Source organism: Maniola jurtina, chromosome 9, assembly GCF_905333055.1.
Source record: "Maniola jurtina chromosome 9, ilManJurt1.1, whole genome shotgun sequence".
Classification (NCBI taxonomy): Eukaryota; Metazoa; Arthropoda; class Insecta; order Lepidoptera; family Nymphalidae; genus Maniola; species Maniola jurtina.
In genome coordinates, this window is record NC_060037.1 from 6,254,780 (window position 1) to 6,282,386 (window position 27,607).

At 35.9% G+C, this 27,607-nt stretch overlaps 1 protein-coding gene and 1 long non-coding RNA gene across 2 annotated transcripts in view; one reads left to right on the forward strand and one right to left on the reverse strand.

The window, feature by feature from the left end:
* Window positions 1-27,607, reverse strand: part of LOC123868425 (zinc transporter ZIP11) — a 105,021-nt gene that overhangs the window by 44,613 nt on the left and 32,801 nt on the right. The gene's annotated exons all lie outside the window — the stretch shown is intronic.
* Window positions 605-26,951, forward strand: LOC123868442. Its single transcript, XR_006796644.1, has 5 exons — window positions 605-722; window positions 14,633-14,637; window positions 22,912-22,920; window positions 26,147-26,148; window positions 26,940-26,951. It is a non-coding gene; the product is annotated as an uncharacterized LOC123868442 (long non-coding RNA).

Consider the following 27,607-nt stretch of genomic DNA (forward strand, 5'->3'; position numbering starts at 1 on the left):
ATCAAAATTTGATACGATACCTACTAGTTCTTATACACGGCCGATTTGAATAATGGCGCGGCTCCACTATCGCGATTCTGCAAATTATTCGAGTTTCGGCAAATGTACTGGCCACACTATCGGGATACAGCGCGGCGAATGTTTTCGGCGAATTATTAAATGAGTTTGGCAAATCAGCCGGCTGGCAGACGAAACATTTTGTGACCGCGAATATCCTGTAGTGTTTACGATATATCTCGGAAAAATAATGAGGGACATTTTTAAAAAACTTCCTTTTTTCCACCAACTGTGGAATCAACTCCTGTCGGCGGTGTTCCCACTTGATTACACCATGAAGGGGTTATTCAAGGGGCGGGCCATCAAATTCCTGAAAGGCCGGCAACGTATCGGCGGTATTTCTGGTGCTGCAAATATTCACGGGGCGGCGTCAATCTATTCATCAGCCGGGCGATTCAGAACATTCGATTCGGTAAGTTACCGTTCGATAAGACGTACTCTTCATTGAAAAATACGTCTTATCGAACTATAACTTACCGAATCGAGTGTTCTGAATCGCCCGGCAGGTTACCCGCCTGCTCGTTTGCTCGCTATTTTTTATAAAATCGGGTTAGCGCGAATGTGTGGAACGATACGATTGCCGCCAGCCACACAATTCGCGATATCACGAATCATTTGACGAATCCGGCAGTGGAGCCGAACCAACTGCGAACTGTTGGAATAGCGTCGCTATTCAAGTATCGGTCGGCTTAAATTGATGTCATATCTACTTTTATCAAAGCACTAACCCAAGCATGCGACGTTGTCTATCATTTGTATATGTTGTATAGATTACAGAAGCAGGCTTTTTCCATCGTATTTTGCTTAGCAATTTGCAGATGGCCCATTTAGACTGAGCTTAACTTAATGTTCAAGCTTTTAATTGTGCAAACATCAAGAATTTAGGTTTGAAACTATTCGGGCATACTCCGACAAAAAGTGAGTTTCGGTCGGTTTATAGACATATAAATCAAGAATTTTTGATAAAAATTTTAGCATCTTAAGCTTAATCAGACAGGGGAACAAAGAGAAACAATATTATCATGAATAGAGACTGCGGAATTGTATCAAAAAGTTTTACTTCGGAGGTATTTCGAATTTGGGATCTGTGGTAGCATGATCCATCTTATTACACTTAGACTGTGATTCACCTGACACTTGTTCGTTTCATTTTCAGGCAGATCATCAACTTACAAGTGTAAATTAAAAATTTTCAACACCCCCGACAAATCATTTTCAAATAAATAATTATGTATATCTAGGCAACGTCCATCTTGACAGCTTGACATTTGTCAATTGACACTTGAATATTATGAACCTAAGGGTTATGTAACCTTCTTTTCTACAAGATAACTAGAAAAGAGCTGATAACTTTTAAACGGCTGAACCGATTTTCTTGGATTATAGCTAAGAACACTCTCGATCAAACCACCTTTCAAACAAAAAAAAGTAAATTAAAATCGGTTCATTCGTTTAGGCGCTACGATGCCACAGACAGATACACAGATACACAGATACACAGATACACAGATACACAGATACACAGATACACAGATACACAGACACACAGATACACAGATACACACGTCAAACTTATAACACCCCTCTTTTTGGGTCGGGGGTTAAAAATCAGTTCTAGTGACTTATTCTTTGTGGAATTACCACTTACACAGTATAAATGTTTGTTTTTCATGTTCGGACTGTGGGTGCAATTATGATACAAGTTATATCCTTAATAGCCTAGACGACGTTAAACACTATCAAAAGTACAATTTCTATTAGTTGATTTTATATTATGGACAAACAGTTTTATTTAATACAAGTGTAAATTAAAAATTTTCAACACCCCCGACAAATCATTTTCAAATAAATAATTATGTATATCTAGGCAACGTCCATCTTGACAGCTTGACATTTGTCAATTGACACTTGAATATTATGAACCTAACGGTTATCTAACCTTCTTTTCTACAAGAAAACTAGAAAATAGCTGATAACTTTTAAACGGCTGAACCAATTTTTTTGGATTATAGCTAAGAACACTCTTGATCAAGCCACCTTTCAAACAAAAAAAAGTAAATTAAAATCGATTCATTCGTTTAGGCGCTACGATGCCACAGACAGATACACAGATACACAGATACACAGATACACACGTCAAACTTATAACACCCCTCTTTTTGGGTCGGGGGTTAAAAACAGTAAATTGTACAAATATCTAATGCTTGTTTAATAGTAAAAACTAATAAGTCTGAACTACACTTAACAAATTGGCCGATTGTGTAGGCTAGACTTTTTAGTCTTGCGTGCGCTGTGTCTGTCTAGCTGATGATAGCAGAGTGAACTAGTGTGAGGGAACTTTCGGTTTGATCCTGAATCGACTGTAAGTCAAATATAAGCTTATGGTGACGTAAAATCAAAGAAAAATAGGGCTACTTTAGGACTACCTGCGTCAAATGTACTGACATTTGACGCCTACCAGTGACGTCGAAGCCTCTACCCGTGCCTCTACGTGCTTTTGAAAGTTCTCTAACTGTCGTGAACTGTGCTGATAGCTTCTTATTCTGCACACTTTGCAAGTAAATATTGGTAAGTTTTTGACCACCCTCCAGAACTAGCAAAGTACCCACCAAAGTAAATGTTACCATTGTTAGACAAAAAGAAGGACTGTGACCGTGTATGTTATACTTATTTCACAACATCAATTTTAGGTAATTAGTTAGATAAGTCCACTAACTAGTAAGGAAAGAGCAACGAATTTCCCCATCTCAGTTATGTGATCCAAATGCATTAAGCTTTGCCTGAATCAAGGGTTGACTAATAAAAAGCCGATTTTATCAAATAGACTTACTACGCTTGAATACAGACTCTACTGGAATAGGCCAATAGGTAAAGAGAGACGCAGGAATCCGGAGTGTAGGTAAGCATATAACGACCACGACAACCCTTCAACATAGGCCCCATAGGTCGCTTCTTCGTCTCGCACTTACCATACGATTGTTATATCTAGATGGCTTCGAAAAACCTCTGCATGTATGTACTTATATCATGTTATTATTCTGTGCCAATATTTCGCTAAGCAAAAGTTGACACGTGTCTCAATGGATAAAGAAGTCTGCGGTTTGGATCAGTCCTAAGATCGAATACGAGACGCGGGCGCAGACGCCGCGGGGAGCGGGGGCGGTGTTTCAACAAAAACACTCAATCTCACCGTCTACAACAAATGGAATGAGGCCTTTCGCGAATCGCGACACGCTCTCAGTTACATGAACATTATGCCAAAATTATCATACGCCTAACATTACTTTCCCATTCAAAAACGTATTACAGGAAAAAGACCTACTCTCTCATTAGAGAAAGGTATACGAAGCTTGGACCCACCGCGTTGCTTCATTGTCGTTTAGCGGTCGGCCTTATCTCGGAATTTCTTCCTGATATAATACCTACTTGTAGGTATGCACGGCTCCTTACATCTTTCATCGCCTATTTTACTTAGTACTAGAAGATATCTACTTAGTATAGAGTAGAGAAACCCTACTGCTGTACCACATATTATCAGTTCTTGGTCTATCTATGTATATATTGTAGGTACTCAAGGTTGTATTTATTCACAAAGAGGACTGACTCTTATTGCCACGTTGTTCTCATAGTTCACGAGATTTACAGGTTTTCTAGCTACTCTATCTATGGTGACGACGCGGCCCGATGACGTTCGGATCGAAAGGTTTCGAAAAAAGATAGATATGATGCAATGGAAAATTCTACAATTTGTTCAATTTAAACGAGCTATAATCGCTTAAATGGAAAAATGCTTTTGTAAAATGGGAACGTATATATTATTTGTGGGATTGGTATTTTATTAGAAAACTTAACTTAGTACAAGATAGATAATTGCAATTTGTAATATATTTTGAAAGAAATGTAATGTAGTATGTGATCGATGTTTAACAGCAAAATGGTCAAGACCTGATCCCCGCTCTACCACTCAAACTTCTTGTTTGCTTACAACAACCTAGATGCATAGGTACTAAGTGCATCTGGAGGACATGTATTACAAGATTTAACATTGAGTTAAGTAAGAATAAGTTCTTCTTTTTATTATATCAGAATTTGAAACTTCATATTATCATCTGGACGAAGGACTATGAAATCTTGTTAGGAATTTATTACTTTATTAGGACCACAAAGGTAGAACTAGCCCTATGAAGTGCATCGAGATCGCCGTCGGCGCCGCACACGTCACGCGACCGCATTCCATGGCGCCTCCATTCATGTTGCGCGAGTGAGAGGTCCGAATGAGGCCTTTGGTACGAGTGAGAAAGGAGATCGAGCGCCGTTACCCTGTATGGGAATGCAATTCGTAAGCGCAAACGCACGGATTTGATGCCGGACTTGCTGCGTTCCATCTCACGTCCGTCACTCGACATTAGGGTTGCTAAATAACTGTCATTTTCTGGGACACGTTTAAAGCGCTTTCTTTTTGGAAGTGGTGAAGAGGCAATTATTATTAATATTTGTACCAAAAATTAAAAAAAAAGATGTAAAGTGGACAGGAAAGCACGTTTTAACTCTATAAAAGATCGCTACCGGTGACCCTTGACAGTGGGAGAAGTTGTACAAGTGTAAATTAAAAATTTATAACACCCCCGACAAGTGAAGGTTACAGTAACTAGAAGAGAGCTGATAACTTTCAAACGGCTGAACGGATTTCCTTGGATTATAGCTAAGAACACTCTCGATCAAGCCACCTTTCAAACAAAAAAAACTAAATTAAAATCGGTTCATTAGTTTAGGCGCTACGGTGCCACAGACAGATACACAGACACACAGATACACAGATACACACGTCAAACTTATAACACCCCTCTTTTTGGGTCGGGGGTTAAAAAGAAGAATAGGCACGTCAAAAATAGAAGGTGGAACTTATGTAAATGCTTAAATAAATATTATATAACATACAATTATAATAAACAAATAATACATATAGTATTATTAAAATGTAATGTTGTTACAAAAACATATTAAATAGAATGTTGTAGAATAACTTACCTCTATATAAGTTTGTTTATTAATCATTCTATTTAAAAGAATTGAAGGCGTACTCCTTCACGGAACTGAATGATATTTATGGAATAGGTACCTGCCTATTACTCTTTTTAGTGACAATCCGGATCGAGGTGAAAAATATGGATCGGATTCAATATTGGTTAGTCATCTATACGTGGTGAGTTGTTGACAACAGAAATGTTCACCGCCATTTTGGGAATATCTTAAGAGTGTTGAACCGGCATGAGCTATTCTTAAGCCATTTTGCCCCCCTATATTTTATTAAACACTGCATTTATGTAAAACATGTATATACTAATGTCATGATTTTTACAATTTTATATTCTATAGCACAGCATTCGCAATATTTTTTGTATAATCTGTGAGTTTTATAGTGGCAACATTAACTAGGATCTGATTGGCCAAGTTAAAATAATCCAGTTTGCCACGCAAATTCTTTGGCCAATCAGAACGTAGAACTCTCTTGGACGAAAATATTGTGGGCAAAAGTGGGGAGAGTGAGAAATTTGAGAGGGGAAAAGGAAAACGGAACATTGAGCATTCATTCTAGTTCGTCGATCAGTAGAGAGAGCTTGTGTGTTAACTTGTACTAATGATATAAATAATATGGTGATCTATGTATTTAATTTAAGTTAATAAAAGTGATAAACTGAAGTCTCCGGGTTTTGTATTTATCAAAACTCAGAAGTGGGATGAAATCTGCAGTCCCACATATTAAGGTGTGTATTAACATTTCTGGATATACTGAACTACATAATTTTGTGACTACCCATAACCCTCAAATAGTAAAATAACGAAATCGAATAGAATTTGATATGCGGATAAATTAGATTTACATTTGGTCTGGCTACTCCATGACAATGTTTATCTGATTAATTGCGGGTAGCATTTGGTCAGGGCTACTCCCTGATAATGTTACTTAGCGATTATTTCTGCATTCCTTTGATATTCGAATTCTCAAATATTTAATCCCAAGTAGTTAGATATGCAGATAAATTGGATTTACATTTGGTCTGGCTACTCCATGACAATGTTTATCTGATTAATTGCGGGTAGCATTTGGTCAGGGCTACTCCTTGATAATGTTACTTAGCGATTATTTCTGCATACCCTTGCTTTCCGAATTCTCCAAATATAGGTAGTCCTAGGAATAGTAATTCCTACAAAAAATTTACTATTTGGGTGTTATTATTATCTCTTGCTTGACTGTTCAGGTAGTTTTAAATTAATTTAAGTTTTTATTCAAATATGGCAGTCGCCGATGATTTAAAGTGTACGAAGTTATTAATTTTGGTTTAATTTCATTTTATTGATATAATGATCAAGCAATTATTGTTGACACACATAACAGACTTGCCTACGCAATCCAATCCAAATTCAAAACAATGAAATTAAGTCCCTACAAAAGAAAATAAGTAGTTTTAAAGAGAGTGCTATCTAAAGTATGGTTATGTGTGCCGTAAAGTATGGTTATGTGTGCCGTAAAGTATGGTTATGTGTGCCGTAAAGTATGGTTATGTGTGCCGTAAAGTGCGGTTATGTGTGCCGCAAGCGCAGTTATGTACTGCAGGAGCGGTTATGTAAGCCGCGAGCGCAGTTATGTGTGCTGCATGTTATAAGATACTAACTAATCGTGATAAATACTGGCTATTCTATACTATTTTAATATTTGAATTTAGTATTATAGATATTATAAATGTTTCCTGACTTTTTGACGTCAAAAATATATACATAATATATATATATAAAAAAAAAAAATATTAATAAAAAAATAAAAAAAAAAAAAAAAATAAAAAAAAAAATCAAAAAAAAAAAAAAAACAAAAAAAAAAAAAAAAAATGAAAAAAAAAATGAAAAAAAAAATAATAAAAAAAAATATGAAAAAAAATAATAAAAAAAATATGAAAAAAAATAATAAAAAAAAAAATATGAAAAAAAATAATTAAAAAAAAATATGAAAAAAAAAATAAAAAAAAATATGAAAAAAATAAAAAAATAATAATAAAAAAATAATAAAAAAAATATATATATATGTATATATATATATTAAAAAAAAAACGGATTCTAACAACACGTGTTTCGATTATTTGAAACTGCAAGGACAGTTCCGCGTGTCTGGTTATGTGTGTCACAAGAGCTGTGTATATTTATTGATTTACAGTTAGTTGAGAGACAGTTCATAGAATTCCATAATATATTATCAATACATTAAAATAATTCGGTTAATAATAGCGGTCGAATTATTTTACTACCCCTTTTTTTTGTTGAAAGCAAAATTCATTAATAGTCATTAGTATCACCATGAATTAAAGGAACACTTTACTAACGTTGCTTATTTTTCTGTCGAGTACATGGAACGAGCCAGTCGGGGACACAAACGGCGTGGGGGCTAGCGCTTGAGAAAGCGATCTCCATCGCCGCCTGAGAGGCGTGTCCGCAAGGCACGCAGGTGCGTCTCTCCATCATGGACGATAGAGGAGATTGAGACCAGTGCCCTGGGGCATGCGTCAGAGGTTCTCATACCTCCAGCATTGCCCACCTCGTCGTCACAAGCAGCCTGAGCAGCAACCAATGGCGCCAGCAACAAGCTTCACAACAGACGAGGAGAACAATTATGTCAATGAGTGAGTCAGTGAGTGAGTGGTAATCGAGCTATATATAGTATAATGCAACCTAAGACTGACAAGAGCAAAATTTTGTACAGCAATCATGTTAATGTGATTCCGGAATTTGACCCGTCTAGCATAACGCAAACTATAGATAGTTGGATAAGAAAAGTTAAAGAATGTGCTAGTATTTATGAATGGGACCAAAAGCAAACCGTACATTTTGCGTTACAAAAACTTGTGGGCCTTGCAAAAAATGGTTCGAGGCTTTGCCTTCCGTCAATTACACATGGGACGAATGGCGAGAAAAACTTCGAAAGGCATTTCCGAACGAACAAAATTACGGTCGGCGTTTGGAGGAAATGCTTGCACGCACTTCACGAAGTAACGAAAGTTTAAAAGAATACTTTTATGACAAATTAACACTGACAAATCGCTGCGAAATCACGGGTAAAAAAAGCAGTAGACTGTGTTGTTTATGGTATTTACGATAAATCGGTTCGGAATGGCGCGCAAGCATTGAATTGTAGTGAACCTGAGGATCTATTGTTCTTTTTGAATTCTCAGCGACCTACTAGTGATAACCTTGTTAAAAAGCGTGTTGATGGAAACCAATCTAATCCTGTTGCTCAAGAACTGAACTTGCCAAAATTTGTCTATGACCTACCGGTAATTAAGGGCTTCGGTAATTCTTCCGTTCCCCCTTTGTATAGAAGTCCAGTTTCGTTACAACTCGACGATGTTGCAGCTTGTATTGAAGTACTTGTAGTTAACGATAATTTCTTGCGTACTCCTCTACTAATTGGCCAAGACTTCACGGAGTTACCATGCGTAACAGTTTTAAAAGACTCTAATAAGTTGATTTTCTTTAACAATAGACATTTTTCAACAAGATAGTCAACCATTTAAATTAAAAACTGTGGGTTCTACAGAAGTACAAAGAATTGGGTTAGTTAAAGTGTGTACTGAAGATCCTAGTTACAGCGGTGATGTTTATATAGAAGGGTATAGTTGCGCAGAACCAGGAAGAGAGTACCATATGCACCAGGGAGCTTACCGAATTAACAAGGGCAAGGGGCATTTATTAGTATCAAATTTAAAATCTGACGCGTTGCGTATAGTCCCACAAACTCTGGTGGCTAGGGTCACGCCTTTGGTAGAAAAAGCTATTTGTAATGTGAATAGAACCACTAAACCGCGCGGAAATAAGAGTTGGAAAGGACGTTAATGCAGACACTTTGGATAGATTGTATAATTTGTTGCAGTCATATCGTGACTGTTTTGCGATGAATCTTAGCGAGATTGGACTAACAAAAGATACTGAGATGACTATTGACGTGACGGACAACAGACCTGTAGTATACCGCCCTTACCGGCTCTCACACCCGGAAAGACAACAAGTACCTGAAATTGTAGAGGATCTTTTACAAAATGAAATCTTGAACAGGGATTCCAAAGACTGGAAGAGGTTCTTCAACTATTTCGAAATTATGGGTTAACTCTAAAATTGTCCAAATGTAGATTCTTTGATAGCTCGATAAACTACCTGGGTTACGAAATTTTAATTAATGGAATAAGACCCGATGTTACTAAAATCCAGGCCGTGAAGGATTTTCCGGTGCCTCAAACAGTGCATGAGGTTCGACAATTTCTTGGTTTAGCAGGTTTTTTCCGAAAATTTGTTAAGGGGTTCGGTGAAATTGCACGACCCCTAACAAATTTGTTAAAAAAGATACTCCTTTTAAATGGTCCGAAGTAGAAGCGGGGTCGTTTAATTCTCTCAAGGATAGGCTTATAGAACGCCCCATATTATCTCTCTACAATCCCAAGTTAGACACTGAACTTCATACAGATGCCAGTGCATTAGGAATAGGCGGAATACTGTTACAATGGCAAGAAAACTCGCGAGTCCTAAAACCAGTGGCGTATTTCAGCAGACAAACTACTGCTGAAGAACGACATATGAGTTAGAAACTCTGGCTATAGTGTGCTCTCTAAAAAAATTTTGGGTGTATTTAATGGGAATCAAGTTTAAAGTAGTTACAGACTGTCACGCTTTACGTACAACATTAACCAAGCGTGATCTCGTCCCAAGAATTGCTAGGTGGTGGCTCCAAATAAGCGAATTTAACTTTGAGATCGAATATAGACCAGGGGTACAGATGGCTCACGTCGATGCATGAAGCCGAAACTCTAAGTTGCCCGGGGTAGATGAGGAACCCTCTTTAACGGTATATAATATCAGTACGGAGAATTGGCTCTTAACCATGCAGATGTCAGACCCAGAAATTAACCGTATCATAAAAATCTTGAAACCTGAGAACGACGAGGAATCAAAAGACATTAGAAAGAACTTTGTTGTCAAAGATCATAAATTGCACAGGAGAGTCAAAGATAAGTTATGTCTTGTGGTTCCTCGTGGTGCCCGGTTTCAAGTGTGCAAAGCTAACCATGATGATATCGGACACTTAGGTGAGGCTAAGACTGTTGACAAAATTCAGGCTTTATATTGGTTTCCTAAATTACGCAAATTCGTAAAAAAAATATGTTCGATCATGTGATGTATGATGTATGTAACAAAAACTCTTTGTATATTTTTTAATGTCAATAATAATAAATAAATAAATAAAAAATGTATTCACTGTGCATACCATAAGGATAGTACTGTTAAGCAAACGGCTGGTTACTTGTTTCCAATTCAAAAGGCAGACATCCCCTTTCATACGATTCATATCGACCACCTCGGTCCATTTGTGAAAAGCAGGAAAGGGAATGCCTACATTTTGACGATAGTTGACGGGTTCACCAAGTATGTTTTTGTAAAACCTGTTAAAGATACTAAAAACAAAAGTACTGTAAGGGTACTTGAAAGCATATTTTATGATTTCGGGCTACCCACTCGAATTATTTCAAATAGGGGTACTTCTTTTACCTCAAGAGATATTAAAAAGTTTTGTGAACTTCAGGGTATCAGGCACGTACTAAATGCAGTTGCATGTCCACGATCCAATGGTCAAGCCGAACGCTTCAATCAGACCATATTAAATGCATTAGCTAAGAGCAATTCGTGTAAAGATGATCGTGATTGGGACACGCAGCTGGGTCAGATACAATGGGGTATTAACAACACCATAAATGCTTCCACTCGCAAAACGGCATCAGAAGTTTTGTTTGGATGTAGACTTCAAGACAGTTTGTCAAATAAGCTTGATGTTAGTTCGAACATATTACCGACTGATATCAAATCATTAAGAAACGAAGTAAGCACAAATATCAAAGATTGTCAGATCAAACAGAAACAATACCATGATTCGGGACGAACTCCTGCTGCTGTTTTTAAAGAGGGTGACCTTATTAAGATAACTAGAACAAATTACTACAATAAGGGCAATAGCACTAAATTGTTATCAAAATTTATAGGACCATACAGAATTGTTCAAGTTATAGGAAATGATAGATATAAAATTGGTACTATTCCTGGATTTGATAAAAAAAACTAAACCGTTCCAGACTGTTGTTGCAGCAGACCGAATAAGGCCATGGGTAAATATTAGCCTTCCAGAACTTAAGTCGAACAAGATGAGTAATGATTCAAATCCCATTATCTGTGTTGCAACAGCAGTCTCGGTTACGTAACGGTTGATCAGTAATCAAAATTGTAAAGAAATAATAGTTGTTAAGAAACCGAATGTCATGATTTTTATTATTTTTCCTGATGTGTGATTTGCTTGTATGTATAGTTATTGTATGCTTACAAAAATTGAACTATAAATGTTGGTGTTTAACATTATAAGTTAAATTATTATTTAGGAATTATTATTTGATATTTTTTTTTTGTGAGATTTTCCGATTTGTGATTTGCTGTATGAATAATTTTCTTGTCTTTACAAAAATGTAACTATAGGTGTTGATGTTTAAAATTATAAGTTAATTAATTGTTAGGAACTATTTAATCAATTTTGTTCCTATACCGATAACCGAGTATTGATGTAATAAAGCTAGGTTTCATAAATATATTATTGTACACCGGGAGGTTGCACAAAAGCGGATGGCCGAATGTCATGATTTTTACAATTTTATATTCTATAGCACAGCATTCGCAATATTTTTTGTATAATCTGTGAGTTTTATAGTGGCAACATTAACTAGGATCTGATTGGCCAAGTTAAAATAATCCAGTTTGCCACGCAAATTCTTTGGCCAATCAGAACGTAGAACTCTCTTGGACGAAAATATTGTGGGCAAAAGTGGGGAGAGTGAGAAATTTGAGAAGGGAAAAGGAAAACGGAACATTGAGCATTCATTCTAGTTCGTCGATCAGTAGAGAGAGCTTGTGTGTTAACTTGTACTAATGATATAAATAATATGGTGATCTATGTATTTAATTTAAGTTAATAAAAGTGATAAACTGAAGTCTCTGGGTTTTGTATTTATCAAACTACTTTGTAGAATATTTCCTGTTTTATTAAATTGACAGACAACATTTTGCAATTTATTCATAGTTTATCTTTTATTGCCTAAAATACCAAAAGACTATTACTGAATTTTGGATTTCGTGTCATCTTTGACGTTCACTACATCAAAAGTTACTTGGTCGATTCTCACAAAGAGATATATTTACCAAAGAAAAGGTCCTGAACTAATAAGATGACAGAACCAAATCTTTCATTTGGCATTTTTTACATTATAAAAATTCAAACAAAAAAGTCATAATTTCATAAAACTACAGACACATAAAACTGTCATTTAGGTGGGTTATTTTTCTTCATTTATAAATAAAACTAAGTACTCATTAAAGAAGAACATATTTGCAATATAAACAGAAAAAAAATATTTAAATATAGTTAATATTTGTTTCCAAAAAATAATCTTGAAACACACTACAAAACCGTGCAACAAGCAATAGTAAATTGAACTAGGAAATTAGTATCGGCCGAGGCCTCTCCGAGAACGGACGTAACGCTTGTTTGCTTAGCAATTGTTATCGGATTATTTACGATTTACCTGAAATTGTAGTGCGACTATCACTTCTCAATACTAGGTATTTTTAATACTCGCTATTTTTTCTTAAAGATAGATTAAAACTTTTTGTATATTTTTAAATTGTGTTTATATGATGCTGTAAGGAATTGCATTCCTAAATCCTGGTGATCCCTCGGGATTTTTAAAGGATCATCCGTTTAGATGTTTTTTACGTGGTACAGAAATGCGTTGCATCCCGGGGACGGGCTATTACGGATAGGCTACTTTTGTCCTGGAAAATCAAAAGTTCCCACGGGATTTTTAGAAACCTAAATCCACGCGGGTGAAGCTGCGGGCATCAGCTAGTTAATAAATAAGTATTGCCTCGAGCAAATAGCTGCATTGGTATCTATTGTTCCCTGTCATTGAAAGGGAATAATTTAAATTTCAAAATTTGAAAAAAATTGTAAAACGCGATTTCGGTAGAGAATAGATCAATGCCTATCTATCAGAGCAGTGGCATTGATCTATATTTTTAATAATTTCTAAAAAATAAATTTTTAACTGTTTAAATTTTACATGGGTTTCACATTTATTTCAAGAGCTTTTATAAATATGTAAAACTCAATACTCAAGGTTTCATTATACCGTTTGTGATAAGGAAAACCATGCTTTTAAATAAACGGAAAGTTGAATTTTGTATAATTAGTTATTGACTAGAATTATAATTTTTCAGAATCAAATATTCTTAAAGGCTTATAGTTTTACAGTTATTACCGGCTGACAATGCTATATCCCAATAGCCTTGCTATTTGTCCTAGCCGCTAAATAAAATTTTGATGATTCATCGTCCTTTTATGGCATTAGCGCGGTTTCTTGTATTCCATTATGATTTCTTTTTTTTCATTTGCAAACTATTATGCATAAAAATAAATAAAAACCTGTTTCAGAATGTACAGATAAAGTCCTTTCATATGATACCCCACTTGGTATAGTTACCTTAGTTTGAAAATTGAAACATTTTTTTTTAATTCGCAGTTTTCAGATTTATTCCTGTACTTGTGCTGTAAGACCTACCTACCTGCCAAATTTCATGATTCTAGGTCAAAGGGAAGTACCCTATAGGTTTCTTGATAGACACGACGGAAAGACAGACAGACAGACAACAAAGTGATCCTATAAGGGTTCCGTTTTTGCTTGAACCCTAAAAAAATGACGTCAATTCATAGCTCTGTTGTGGCGTTATTGAATGACAAATGCGTGAAAAATAGTATGCTATCCCGCGAGAAGTGTTCATATAATATTTTTCGGGAGAAAAAGTTGCATTTATTACTTACTAGCTGATGCCCGCGACTTCGTTCGCGTGGATGTAGTTTTTTAAAAATTCCGTGGGAACTCTTTGATTTTCCGGGATAAAAAGTAGCCTATATGCTAAACCAGAGTATAATCTATCTCTATTTTAAATTTCAGCCCAATCCGCCCAGTAGTTTTTGCGTGAAGGAGTAACAAAAACACACACACACACACACACACACACACACACACACACACACACACACACACACACACACACACACACACACACACACACACACACACACACACTCACATACAAACTTTCGCCTTTATAATATTAGTGTGATGTGACTAGCTGATACCCGCGAATTCGTTCACTTGGATGTAGGTTTTTTAAAATTCCCGTGGGAATTTTTTGATTTTCCGGGATAAAAAGTAGCCTGTGTGCGAATCCATGGTATAATCTATCTGCATTCTAAATTTCACCCCAATCTGTCCAGTAGTTTTTGCGTGAAGGAGTAACAAACATACACACACACACATACAAACTTTCTCCTGTGTGATTAGATTCTCAGCTATGTCTTCGCAAAAAAAGCGTCCATCTGTAACTCTGTTGCGGCGTTATTGAATGACGAATGCCTGAACGATAGCATGCTATCCTGAAGGAACTGTTTGGTTTTTAGAGAGAAAAGTAGCTTATTTCACTTTTTAGATTCTTCACTATGTCTGTGCAAAAAATGCCGTCAATCCGTAGCTCTGTTATGGCGTTATTGAACGACAAATGCGTGAAAAATAGTATGCTATCCCGCGGGAAGTGTCCATATTTTTCGGCAGAAAAAGTCTCATTATTACTTATTAGGTTCTCAGCTATGTCTTTGCAAAAAAAGCGTCAATCTGTAGCTCTGTTGCGGCGTTAATGAATGACGAATGCCTGAACGATAGCATGCTATCCTGCAGGAACTGTTTGATTTTTAGAGAGAAAAGTTGCTTATTTCACTTTTTAGATCCTCCACTATGTCAATGCAAAAAATTGACGTTAATAAATAGCTCTGTTGTGGCGTTATTGAACGACAAATATACGAGAAAATAGTATGCTATCCCGTGGGAACTTTTTGTTTTTTCTGGAAAAAGTAGCATATATCACTTGCAAGGTCTTCAACTATGTTTACGCAAAAAAATGCCGTCAATCCGTAGCTCTGTTGCGGCGTTATTGTAGGACAAATGCGTGAAAAATAGCGTGCTGTCCCTTGGGAACTGTTTGTTTATTTTGGAAAAAAAGTATTCTGTATCACACTGTGTTATGTCTTCAATTATGTCTGTGCAAAAAATGCCGTCAAACCGTAGCTCTGTTGCGGCGTTATTGAACGACAAATGCGTGAAACACAGCGTGCTATCCCGGGGTTTGTTTTTCCGGGATAAAAAGTAGCCTATGTCCTTTCCCGGAAAATATCCTAAGTTGGTACCAAATTTCATCAAAATCGGTTCAGCGGTTGAGCCGTGAAAGCGTAGCAGACAGACAGACAGACACACTTTCGCATTTATAATATTATAGTATGTAACTAAGAGAGGACTGAGTTTTCGGGAGCTATGTATAGTACGTGACAGGTCGAGATGGCAATCGAGGTATGAGGCGGGGGACGTTCTGCACACCCGCACGTCACCCGCGCTATCCCGCACCGGATTAGCCCAGGGATTGTGTGGGTGTGCGGGGCGTCTTCACTCTGATTGCCATCACAACCTGTCACGTGTTGTGTTGCGTATTTGTTTGTTTATTGGCTCATCGATTCACTTATTACTGCCAAACTGCACATTAAATTTTGATAAATGAGATCTCTCTTTGGCTTCGCTTTACCATTCCGTGTGTTAGAGGCTATATTGTCATATGTCATAAAATTTTCCGATATGTCATAAAAGAACTTATCATAATCAAAACGAATGTAAGAGATATAACCTACAAAACCCAAAAAGTATATTGAAATTGGTTTACCTACACATGACATGAAAAAGAAATGTATATCGAGAAAAAATAAACTTGAAATAGATGGATCGAGTTTGATATCAAATCATAGCAGTTACTATGAAAATTTCGAATACATGTATATAATAATTTATACATATTCAAATATAAATCAATCATCTGCGGTGAAGTCTTTAAAAGTAGTAGGTGGGTTTTTGTACTTTTAGTTTTGAACTTTATCTTATTTTGTTTTTGTATCCCTAGCTTACTCGTGTAGCAATGCACTTATTTTTGATGAATAAATACCTACTCAAGTGTAACATCTGCATTTTTGTACCTGTTAATCCCTTTCATTGTACTGTCCATTGTCTTGCGCTTACGGTAAGTACGATTTAGTACTAACAATAAAATTTGAAAAGATTGTAAAGGACCATAAATAAATAAAAAATGCTCAATGTCTTTATGAGTATTAGCATTGCATTATATTTTTGATAATATTGCAAATTAAATATTTAAGACTGTTTAAATTTTAGACGGATTTCACATTTATTTTAGCCTTTATAAATATATGTGTGAAAATTATTATAGTAAGTAGGTGTAACTATTTATACTGTGCATGATAAGGGAACCATATTTTCGTAAATATGTATAAGGAAAGTTGAATTTTGTATAATTTCTTGACTCTCTTATACTTACACAAGTATATAAAAGATTACTATTAACTACTGACTACAATTATAAGTTTTATTCACTCGTACTTAATCTATAAAGACAATACACTGTTTTAAAAAACATCATTGTTTTGAAAAAAACGACAAACTAACACCACATACTTAAAAATATTGAAAAAATAATCTGTTTGAAAATCGTCTAGGATCAAAACGGTTTGTTATAAACTAAACTGCGCTGGGTACGTCCGTTCACGGAAACAAACAAAGAACCTCGGGTAAATACCTAAACTTGTGTTCCAAGCTCATGCTTCAACGCTCTTAACGCCTGAACGTTATTTATGCTTTTAATGCCAGATGATGCTTGCGGCTTCATTCGCATGGATTAAGTTTTTAAAAATCCTGTGGGAACTCTTGGTTTTTGCAGGATAAAAAGTAATCCAAGTCCGTCTCCAGGATGCGAGTTATTTCTGTATCTTCCTACAATTTAGACGATGTCTGCACCTTTGTCCGCGTGAATTTAGGTTTTTTAAAAGCCCTGTGAGAACTCTTTGATTTCCCTAAAAGCTTATGTCCTTCGTCGGGATGCAAGCTAACTCTTTTGTACCAATTTTTTTAAAAGGATGGGCAATGAAAAGCTAGAAGACGACCTTTGGATTAATATTATTAAATTCCAGGACAATCTTAGAAATAACGAAAATCTGGCTCCCCTATTCGATATACAGGCGTCCCGCTCGCTCGCGATGAAGCGTTCCTTTCGGCGCATATCTGCCGATGCGCTGTTTGCATAGTGGCTATGTGATTTGATCGATCGCCGGTTTCCTGTGAGAAACACAGGTTGTTTGTCGAGTCAGGTGGCTTGGTGCATTACCGTTATTCTGTGTGTCCGACCGTTGAGATCGTACACTCAGTTCTGATAAGATAGGCAGGTAATTAAATAGTAAACAAAAACAATTTCATTCTATTGGAGTGAAGATGAAAAATATCTTAATGAATAGGCACATATACCTGCAACTCCTACAATTTCATATTTACTAGTATATTTTAAGTTCTCTGTCTATACTAAGCTACTAGACAGGGAGTTTTAAGAAAAAGTTTAAATAACCCCTTGGTACATACGGTACAGCTTCATAAACATTATGACAAGAATGGCAACCGTTCAAAAAACAAAGCACACCGCTAAAGCTACTCGTAAGTACAAAGTTCTATTACAAACTAAGTGGAATGTGGTTAGGCACGACGACGCTCGACTCATGGCTAGCTTAAAACAGGTTAACATTATTCAACCTCATGCTTAAGTACTAATGATAATACATCAGCGTCGTTAACATATTTTGTAAATAAAATGTCTTTTTTTACTCATAACACGTTTGCGCTTAACGGCGATCGTAAGTCTAAGATGCCGAAAGCCTGAAAAGTGTCAAACAGTGGAACGAAATTCAAAACCACTAATTTTATTGACTTTCAAGTTCCATCCATCGTCCAGGGACCTACCGCGACGCTGAATTCCTAGACTTTACAGGTTCTTCTGTGACTTAAAGCACAATCTTCCATAGCTTTCCAACCAGAACATTACTTAAGAGCTTCCTTAGAAATCATTCTTTATTTATCTGTCAATTCTATCAGAGTAGAGCTTGCTTGAAACAAGCTTACGAGTCCGACAGTCCGACATACGCATCACTGCACCAGAAATGTCATCGAATTCATAGCCCACTACTGGGACTAAAACATCGTTATCTACCAAGACGCGGTTATTTCGCCATGTAACGTAAACTCTATACAAGAATAGAGCATTGTCGTTGGTTCCGATACAGTTACGCTTAGTCACATCCGCCTATGACCATACAGTGCGGACGAGAAATCTAAACATAGACCGAAATGAACAATAGACTTTCTTCGAATTTAAAGTCAATGAGGCGCCGACGCCAATATCTTAATCAGCATCTCGTGAAAAAGGAGCATTGACAAATTCTCCTTATTCGACAATTTATAAAATAGTTTTTGTCTCCGTTATAACGAAACGGTATGATGATTATACTTAGGTATTATTCATAGTTCTGATATCTTCTTTTATCTATTTATTTATCAGAACGCTTATCAGTCACATTGAAAGCTGAATTCCGTTCACCAAACGACTTACATCGATCGGTTGGATACTATGTAGAATACAATCCAAAGAAAGGACTTATAGTAAGATATGATTTAAAAGAATTAAGACAAGTGTAAATTAAAAATTTATAACACCCCCGACGATCCAAAGTATCTGAGTTTTCCAAAACATCATTTTCAAATAATTATGTATTTAGGCAACGTCCATCTTGACAGCTTGACATTTGTCTATTGACATAATATTATGAACCTAACGGTTATCTAACCTTCTTTTCTACAAGAAAACTAGAAAAGAGCTGATAACTCTTAAACGGCTGAACCAATTTTTTTAGATTATAGCTAAGAACACTCTCGATCAAGCCACCTTTCAAACAAAAAAAACTAAATTAAAATCAGTTCATTCGTTTAGGCGCTACGATGCCACAGACAGATACACAGATACACAGACACACAGATACACACGTCAAACTTATAACACCCCTCTTTTTGGGTCGGGGGTTAAAAAGACATGGTAATGATATGACAATGGTATAAGAAAGAAGAAAATAAATCGATTGTATTGTAGGTACTGGTTCCAAATAGGTTTAGGTAAGGTAGCAAGCGAAACTGAACTGATAATTTTCAAATTTAAAAAAATAATTAAATGTTTTTGTTTTAACTTGTTAGTCGGTAATAATAATAATAATAATAATCGGTATGTTGTAATTCCGTTGAAATCGGCAATAACTGATTTATCAGTTAGGTGCTTCCAATTGTGTGATTGAATTGAAATTTTGTTGACACGTGTAATTTGGAATTTGGATGACAATGGATGATTATGGTACCATTGAGCGACTCTGATGATGGAGGTAGGACTTGGGAGGTGGATTTCGGAACTCTCTGACGTCATATGGCAGGATAGTTGAATTTGGACTCGTTCGCTTTATTTTCATGAGTAGGTGCTTAACAAAAATACGATGGATAGTGGAGATACTCGTATGAAAGGCGGGCACACTAAAATTCTCCAACGGCTTAGATGTCGGTCTGTTTGTTAGTCGTTAGTCATAGGTTCGCGCATGGTTAGTGATATTGACTTGAAACTTTGAACAGCTCTTGTTGGGACTTGCGGGAAGGTTTTGACATAGGTAGGTAACCTACGTACATTAATAGGTGATGCGTGAGTCGCATTGCATGTCAGGCATTAGCTAGTAAATTATTATGAATGTTGACGTAGCCACTGTCCAACGCACACATTTGTCAGACTGCAGCCTTTTTATATTATGATGGGCAATTTGCTCAATGTCACAAGCTGGATACCAGCCAAAAATGTCACAATAAAGAGAAAGATGTAAACACAGCCGCATTCTAATTAAAAAAAATAGGGTCGACTCTGTAAGGTCGTCTCGTCTGCCCGCAAGATGTCTCGCCAAAAAATGACTCATTAGTCATTAGATTCAGATAGTCTGCGACTGAAATTTATGAAAATGAAGTGCGAACCGCAATGTCCGCGACAATTTTTCATTAAAACGTGGTTATTATGTAGGTATCTTATAAATTCACCCGACCGTGTGCAAACAACAGTACTGAATGGATTTAAAAATTCTTGTGAGTTTCCAACTGAATAGAAAACAGGTCAAGTGCGTTTAGAACACGCAGAAAAATTCCTGTAGTCATGCTTATAAAGTCCGAGCGAAGCGAGCCAGCGCCATCCGTAGCGAAACTAAGATCAAGGTGAGCTGAATGAAGGGGGCTTAGTTAGTCATTTAAAAGCTAATGACAGCTAATTACGGCAGGATATTACTATGTACCTACTAGGCAGGTACTAGCATACCTACTACACTTTTTCATTAAAAATTGAACGTTATCAGTTTTAATTAATGAACAAATTTTAAAAACTAATAACTTCACTCCTGGTCGAATAATTAATTTAACAAGTGTAAATTAAAAATTTATAACACCCCCGACGATCCAAAGTATCTGAGTTTTCAAAACATCATTTTCAAATAAATAATTATGTATTTAGGCAACGTCCATCTTGACAGCTTGACATTTGTCTATTGACATAATATTATGAACCTAACGTTTATCTAACCTTCTTTTCTACAAGAAAACTAGAAAAGAGCTGATAACTCTTAAACGGCTGAACCAATTTTTTTAGATTATAGCTAAGAACACTCTCGATCAAGCCACCTTTCAAACAAAAAAAACTAAATTAAAATCGGTTCATTCGTTTAGGCGCTACGATGCCACAGACAGATACACAGATACACAGAAACACAGATACACAGATACACAGATACACAGACACACAGATACACAGACACACAGATACACAGATACACACGTCAAACTTATAACACCCCTCTTTTTGGGTCGGGGGTTAAAAATAAACAACCCTTTAGCCGTCATTTTAAATCACCTCCGACAAGTGTAATGTATGGATCTACGGTGGACAAAACATTCGTCCGGTTACCCACCGCCTTCCAACATTAATAAACCTTGATCAGCACTTCCATGCCAACTACTCGTAGATACTAATCCAACGAATACACTTAGTTCATCTAAGTTTAATAGGGCTTAGTTCCTATGACCACCTTTCTGCCCAAACATGCATGTAATCCAAGTCAGTCACCACACCAAATCAATAAGCCAAATACGAAACATCTACTATCAGTTTTCAAAGAATTGAAAGTGCTGACTATCATGGTGGCAGCATCAAGTTAAAGTTCCCATATGCTGTGTGGCCGGGATCAAGTCGATAAGACACGATGTTTCAATTTAGTTTAAGAGTTAGGATCAGAGACATTCAACTAGTTAATACCACTTTGGTCACACTCATTATTTTGTAAACGGCAGCATTTATGGAAACAACAGGCCTCCGGAGTTACCTCCTCAATTTTATTTCTTCAAAATTTAAATTTTACTTTAATTTAAAATTTAATTCAGAATAAGTGTAACGCACAGCCAGGGAAACGAACTTTACAAAAATGTGAGGATTCCTTAAGTTAAAATTTCCACATTACAAAATTAAGAATTAGCTCACAGTTGACTTTTTTACTATTGCCTATGTGCTGAAAAAGATAAATTACTTCTATTACCGGATAAAGCAAAATAATTTAAAAAACAATATATGTACTTAATACCTATGTAAATAAGTGTGATATCATATCTGAGCAAAGTACAGTTTCTGATGCATACGCATAGCGCCATCGCGGATTTCCTTTAACAAATGCATACCTCGCGAGTTTTCGCCATTAGTCAGTCAGCATTGATTATCGTGGAGGTACCAACCTGTACCTGTCTGACAATGTGAGGTACCTACGTGTTTGGAATGGATCACATAACGCCCACGCGCTGCCACTTACCTGGAATATTACTCATTGAACAAATAATTGATAACTTTAGGATATTATTTTTATTTAAAGTTGCAAACAATTTTCAAATTCCAGCAGCGATGCTGAAAATAAAATTTACTGGGATCTGGTAAACGTCATTTGTAGGTAATGACAGGTAAGTAACTTGAATTTTGCTTACTGGTCCTGGTGGCTCACTCGCAACAAAAATAACTTAGACTTACTCTTGTTGCTCCGACTATATTTTATTGTACAATAATTCTGCGGAAGTTTAAATAAATATTGCTTATGAAATATTTTCGTGAAATAAAAAGGCCATGCCGATTTGCAGCGCGAACGTTCTAAATTAAAAATACTTTTCTTCAGTTTTTAAACAGCAAAGATTTTCTTTTAGAGAGTGTGAGGTGAAAAATATATTCCGGAATACGTAGGTGGAACAAATACCAATACCACGAAGGTGGAATAATTACAAAACTTAAAATATCTGATGTTACTAATTATAATTCATATTAAAAGCTGTGCTGTGGCTACTTGAGAATTTCAAACAAGAAGCTCACCTGTAGATCTCATACAATATGCAGGTCGCAATAATGCCTCCAAGTAATTCGCTATGGCATTACTCACCCATTCACATATCTACCAAACATGTCAAGGGCGGTGCCGGTACCTAGCAGATCTGGTTATAACTAGGCACTAATACTGATTATTTTATACAATTCACTCATTGAATTCGTCGAAAAATTATGCATATCACAAGAACTGGTCCGACTTTCCGACTTAACCATTATGAGTCACAGTCTTTGCAATAAATTGGTTACAGTTTTTCCTGTAGGTACCTCATGGTTATTTCGATATAGATACAAACCTTCTTATATTAGACAAATAAGGTCATTGATACAGCTACTTTTGTACTAGAATTTACGACTGGCGCCAACATAAAAGGAAGGTTTTCCCATGAATAAACACATGTAAATGGTTATTTTAAAAGTTTGGCGACCTTTTGACAAAATCAATTTTAACTGCCACTGTAGAAATTCAAATTTATCATTCGGATTTGGATTTATAAAAGCAGATATTATGCGCACGTCAAGTTAAGCTAAGTATACATATAATACAAATGCGAAACTGAGTCTGTCTGTCTGCTAGCTTTTAACGGCCCACCCGTTTTACCGATTTTGATGTTTGATACACAGCTTAACATCTTGGGGAAAGACATAGGTTACTTTATGATTTACAAAAACCTAAATCCACGCCGACGCAGTCGTGGGCATGCATCTATTTGGTACTGAGATAGCTTGCATACCGGGGAAGGACATAGGCTACTTTTTATCCCGGAAAATTAAAGAGTTCCCACGAGATTTTTAAAAACCGAAACGAATGCGGACGAAGTCGTGAGCATCAACTAGTATTTCGATGAAAGAACGACTGATTCTATTTTTAACCCCCGACCCAAAAAGAGGGGTGTTATAAGTTTGACGTGTGTATCTGTGTATCTGTCTGTGGCATCGTAGCGCCTAAACGAATGAACCGATTTTAATTTACTTTTTTTTGTTTGAAAGGTGGCTTGATCGAGAGTGTTCTTAGCTATAATCCAAAAAAATGGTTCAGCCGTTTAAGAGTTATCAGCTCTTTTCTAGTTTTCTTGTAGAAAAGAAGGTTAGATAACCGTTAGGTTCATAATATTATGTCAATTGACAAATGTCAAGCTGTTAAGATGGACGTTGCCTAAATACATAATTATTTATTTGAAAATGATGTTTTGGAAAACTCAGATACTTTAGATCGTAGGCGCGGAATAGTCCAAGAAAATCAGTTCAGCCGTTTGAAAGTTATCAGGTCTTTTCGGTTTTTCTAGTTACTGTAACCTTCACTTATCAGGGGTGTTATAAATTTTTAATTTACACTTGTTATAATAGGTACCCCACACAAAAAGCACGCATACGTATAATTATAACAATACATAGCGATCTTCTATAGTTATATTCTCAAAGTTTTCAGATCTTTCCGTATTATGTAAACTATACTACATATTAGTACCTATTATATTAAAGTTAATAATAATTGATATAAAATTATTGTCTTTTAAATTTCTTAAATGAAACGTTTCAGCTGAATTTATTTTTAACCCCCGAGTTATAAGTTTGACGTGTGTATCTGTGTATCTGTCTATGACATCGTAGCTCCTAAGCGAATGAACCGATTTTAATTTAGTTTTTTTGTTTGAAAGGTGGCTTGATCGAGTGTTATAATCGAAGAAAATCGGTTCAGACGTTTGAAAGTTATCAGCTCTTTTCTAGTTTTCTTATAGAAGTTTTTGTGTCGGGGTTTTCTCGATTTTCTATATTTATATACTTAATCATTTAGCACTCAAATAATATGTGGTTTGATATGGCGGAGATAGCTACCCTGTCAAAATTAAGAGCTGAATTCAAACAGTAATACTGTAATGTATATAATATACTATGTAATTGTATTGTGTGTTTAGAAGCGTCCCAAACAAATCAATATTTAAACGTTATTGACGTAAAAGAAAAAATTACCTTTATATATCAGCGATAAGGTAAATACATTGCAACAAGACCGCTTAGAACTGCATTTATTATACATTAGCTTTTCGTACGTACATTGTTGTATAATATTACCTTAAAAGGCAAGGTTTAGCGGCTGATAATGGCTTGTAACCTAACAGGCAATTAAATCTAGCATGACGCGATTGCTAGTGACGCAAGGTATGCAAAACTGACGTGTTCTGTCGCAAAGCCTAGAAAATATAGTTAAAAACGAAGTAATATAATAACAGTCTTATTCATAAAAATTTGTAGAAGCTTTATTAGCTTGTTATAAGCAAAGTTCTCAAAAACATTATTCATAAACGTTCAATAGTGCTAAAAGTGTTCAATAACGGCTCCATAACTTATAACAGGCTGAACCCTACTATAAACCCTTATTAAAGAACAACATGGCTGCCGTCTTAGCTTAACAGCTGATAATTTGTTTGATATGCAAGATTGATGTGAGGTTATTTTGTTTTGGTTGATTCTAGTGTCATTGCATTGTAATTATTATTTGTACGTTATTTATTCTGGATTCGAGAGGCTGTGGTAATTAACCAGAGTAGCAAGTTTTAACTGCCATAAGATGCTAGGGACGTCGTAAAGTAGGTTTTTCATGAAATCATTCCTTTACATAGGTATGTGATTTCTTCTAACGTAAGAAATATGGCGGTGATGCAGCTCAGTACCTAACTACATAAACCGAGAAGGATTTGGGTAAAAAAAAGGGTTGGCTCATTTTTTGCGCAAAGGATCAGCCTGGCTGTCCAGCGTGGAAATGCAGCCAGTATTCTTGGCACCATGCCACGCGGGCATGATTTGTATAGTAATTAGATAAGGCTAGCTTTAAGTTTTATTGTAATATTTTCAATTAAAAAAAGGATTTTATTCCATGAATGTCCAGGTACTGTATCTAATACATACTTTTACCTAATACATGTTTTTTTTTATTTTTTAAATAGTATAATAAAATCTAACGCTAGTTTCTAAATTCCTTCCTGTTTCCATTTTCAATTAAATAAATCGGAACAAAACTCCGAACGATAATACCTAACTATCTTTCAGAACTCAGACAATTGACCGAAAACAATTGTCACACCTGCGTCACTTTTCTGTGTAGAGCCCAGTTTTTTTGCAATTTTGTCTATGAATTCATCAGAACGACAACATAACAAAGCGAAACTAGCCTATAGCGAGAATTTAGTTGTGAGAGGTTTATTGAACCTTTATGAATAAAGAAAGTTATGAAACGTTTAATAGGCCTAATGAGCATTTTAGCTAATGAACGTTTTAAACCTATAATAAGGGATTTTTATGAATAAGACTGTAAGTCTATAAGTTATAAATACGGGTTTACTTAAACCATTTCAGATTTTCATATTAACAGCAGATATGCGCTTACATTTTTAGTGGCAGGTGCTGAGACGTATTGTTTGTTAAACAATAATATCCTCAACCCAAGAAAACCTTTTTAAAACAAGCTTTTATTTAAGCCATGTATGAAAACGAATATGTAAAGACAAATCCAAAGAGTCCAAACACATCAGAGGGTGATTAATAGGAGTTCCTTTGACCACCTCCCGGCTCCCAAGTTCATGCTCCACATTTTGCAAGATTTGACCACATAAAAGCTTCTAATAAAATGAAGCCATAATTTATTTAGATTTTAAAAGCTAATTTATGAAAATATAATCGGGGTGAAAATATATGTACCTAGTAATATTATGTATATATTGATGCTGACTATGTTTAGGTATATTGGTCTATTATAATGATAGTCTAATAAAGAATGTATGCCCTTGCATGGCTACCATAGATAGAAAAGCTGGGGCTACTTTCAATCGGAAGCAACTTAAAAATGATGTGCATAAACAATACTGGGATATAAAACAACCGAATCATTTATCACGATTTTTAGGTTTCCGTATCCGATGGGTGCCAACGGGACCCTATTACTAAGCCTTCACTGTCCGTCCGTCCATCCGTCCATCTGTCTGTCAGCAGGCTTCTCGTGAACCGTAGAATTGAAATTTTCACAAAATTAATTTCAAAATGGCCGTCGTGAAGATTTAAAAATATTATTTTAAAAGAAAGAAAGACATTATTTCTCGTACGATGGTGTGGGAACCCCTCGTGTGCGAGTCCAACTCGCGCTTGGCCGATTTTTATACATTTTATTTACTACTACTTAACAAAATATTTATTTAACGCTTTTATAAGTTAAAATATTTAATGTATTTTGTACTTTGTACAAGTATTTGAATCGTAATTGACAGCACGCGCTAATCTGACAGAAAAGTAACACAAAGCAACAACGTACCGTGTTGTTGTGTTCCAAATACCAACGCCACCAGTTTACCTTTCACGGTAAGCTGGTACTGTAGCTGGCAATAAAGGAACGTTTGGCCTATTCAAAGTCATAGAGTTTCTCTCGACGATCAACAAGTCACTTTTAATCACAAGAGGCTAGGAAATATCAAATACCAAAGTTGTCTGGCGGGTTGATAGTTTATGATGGCCCATCAGTTTAACTGATCTTGACGACATTTACTAGACAGATAGCTTGCATCCCGGGGGGACAATATACTACTTTTTATCCCTGAAAATCAAAGTTCCCACGGGATTTTTAAAATCCTTAATCCACGCGGACGAAATCGCGGGCATCATCTAGTTATGTAATATTATTGAACGATTGACAATAGAAATTATCACGTTATTTGTCTCTATTCTTGATCTTTTCCACTCAAAACCAACACTGCTCCTTGATTTTGAGAGGCGTACATAGGTACGTACTTACGTAGTACTATTTATAAATATTTTGTGGTATAGGGGTAGGTATATTTGGCTGTTGAGACATTACATCAGAATAGGATTGGTTTTGAAAAAAGCTTCTTTTTAAAGTTCCGTACTTCAAAAGGACAAAAAGGAACCGTTATAACATCACTACGTTGTCTGTCTATCTGTTTGTCTGTCAATAAAGTCGAATCCAAACCTATAGGGTTCTCTCCTTGACCTAAAATCA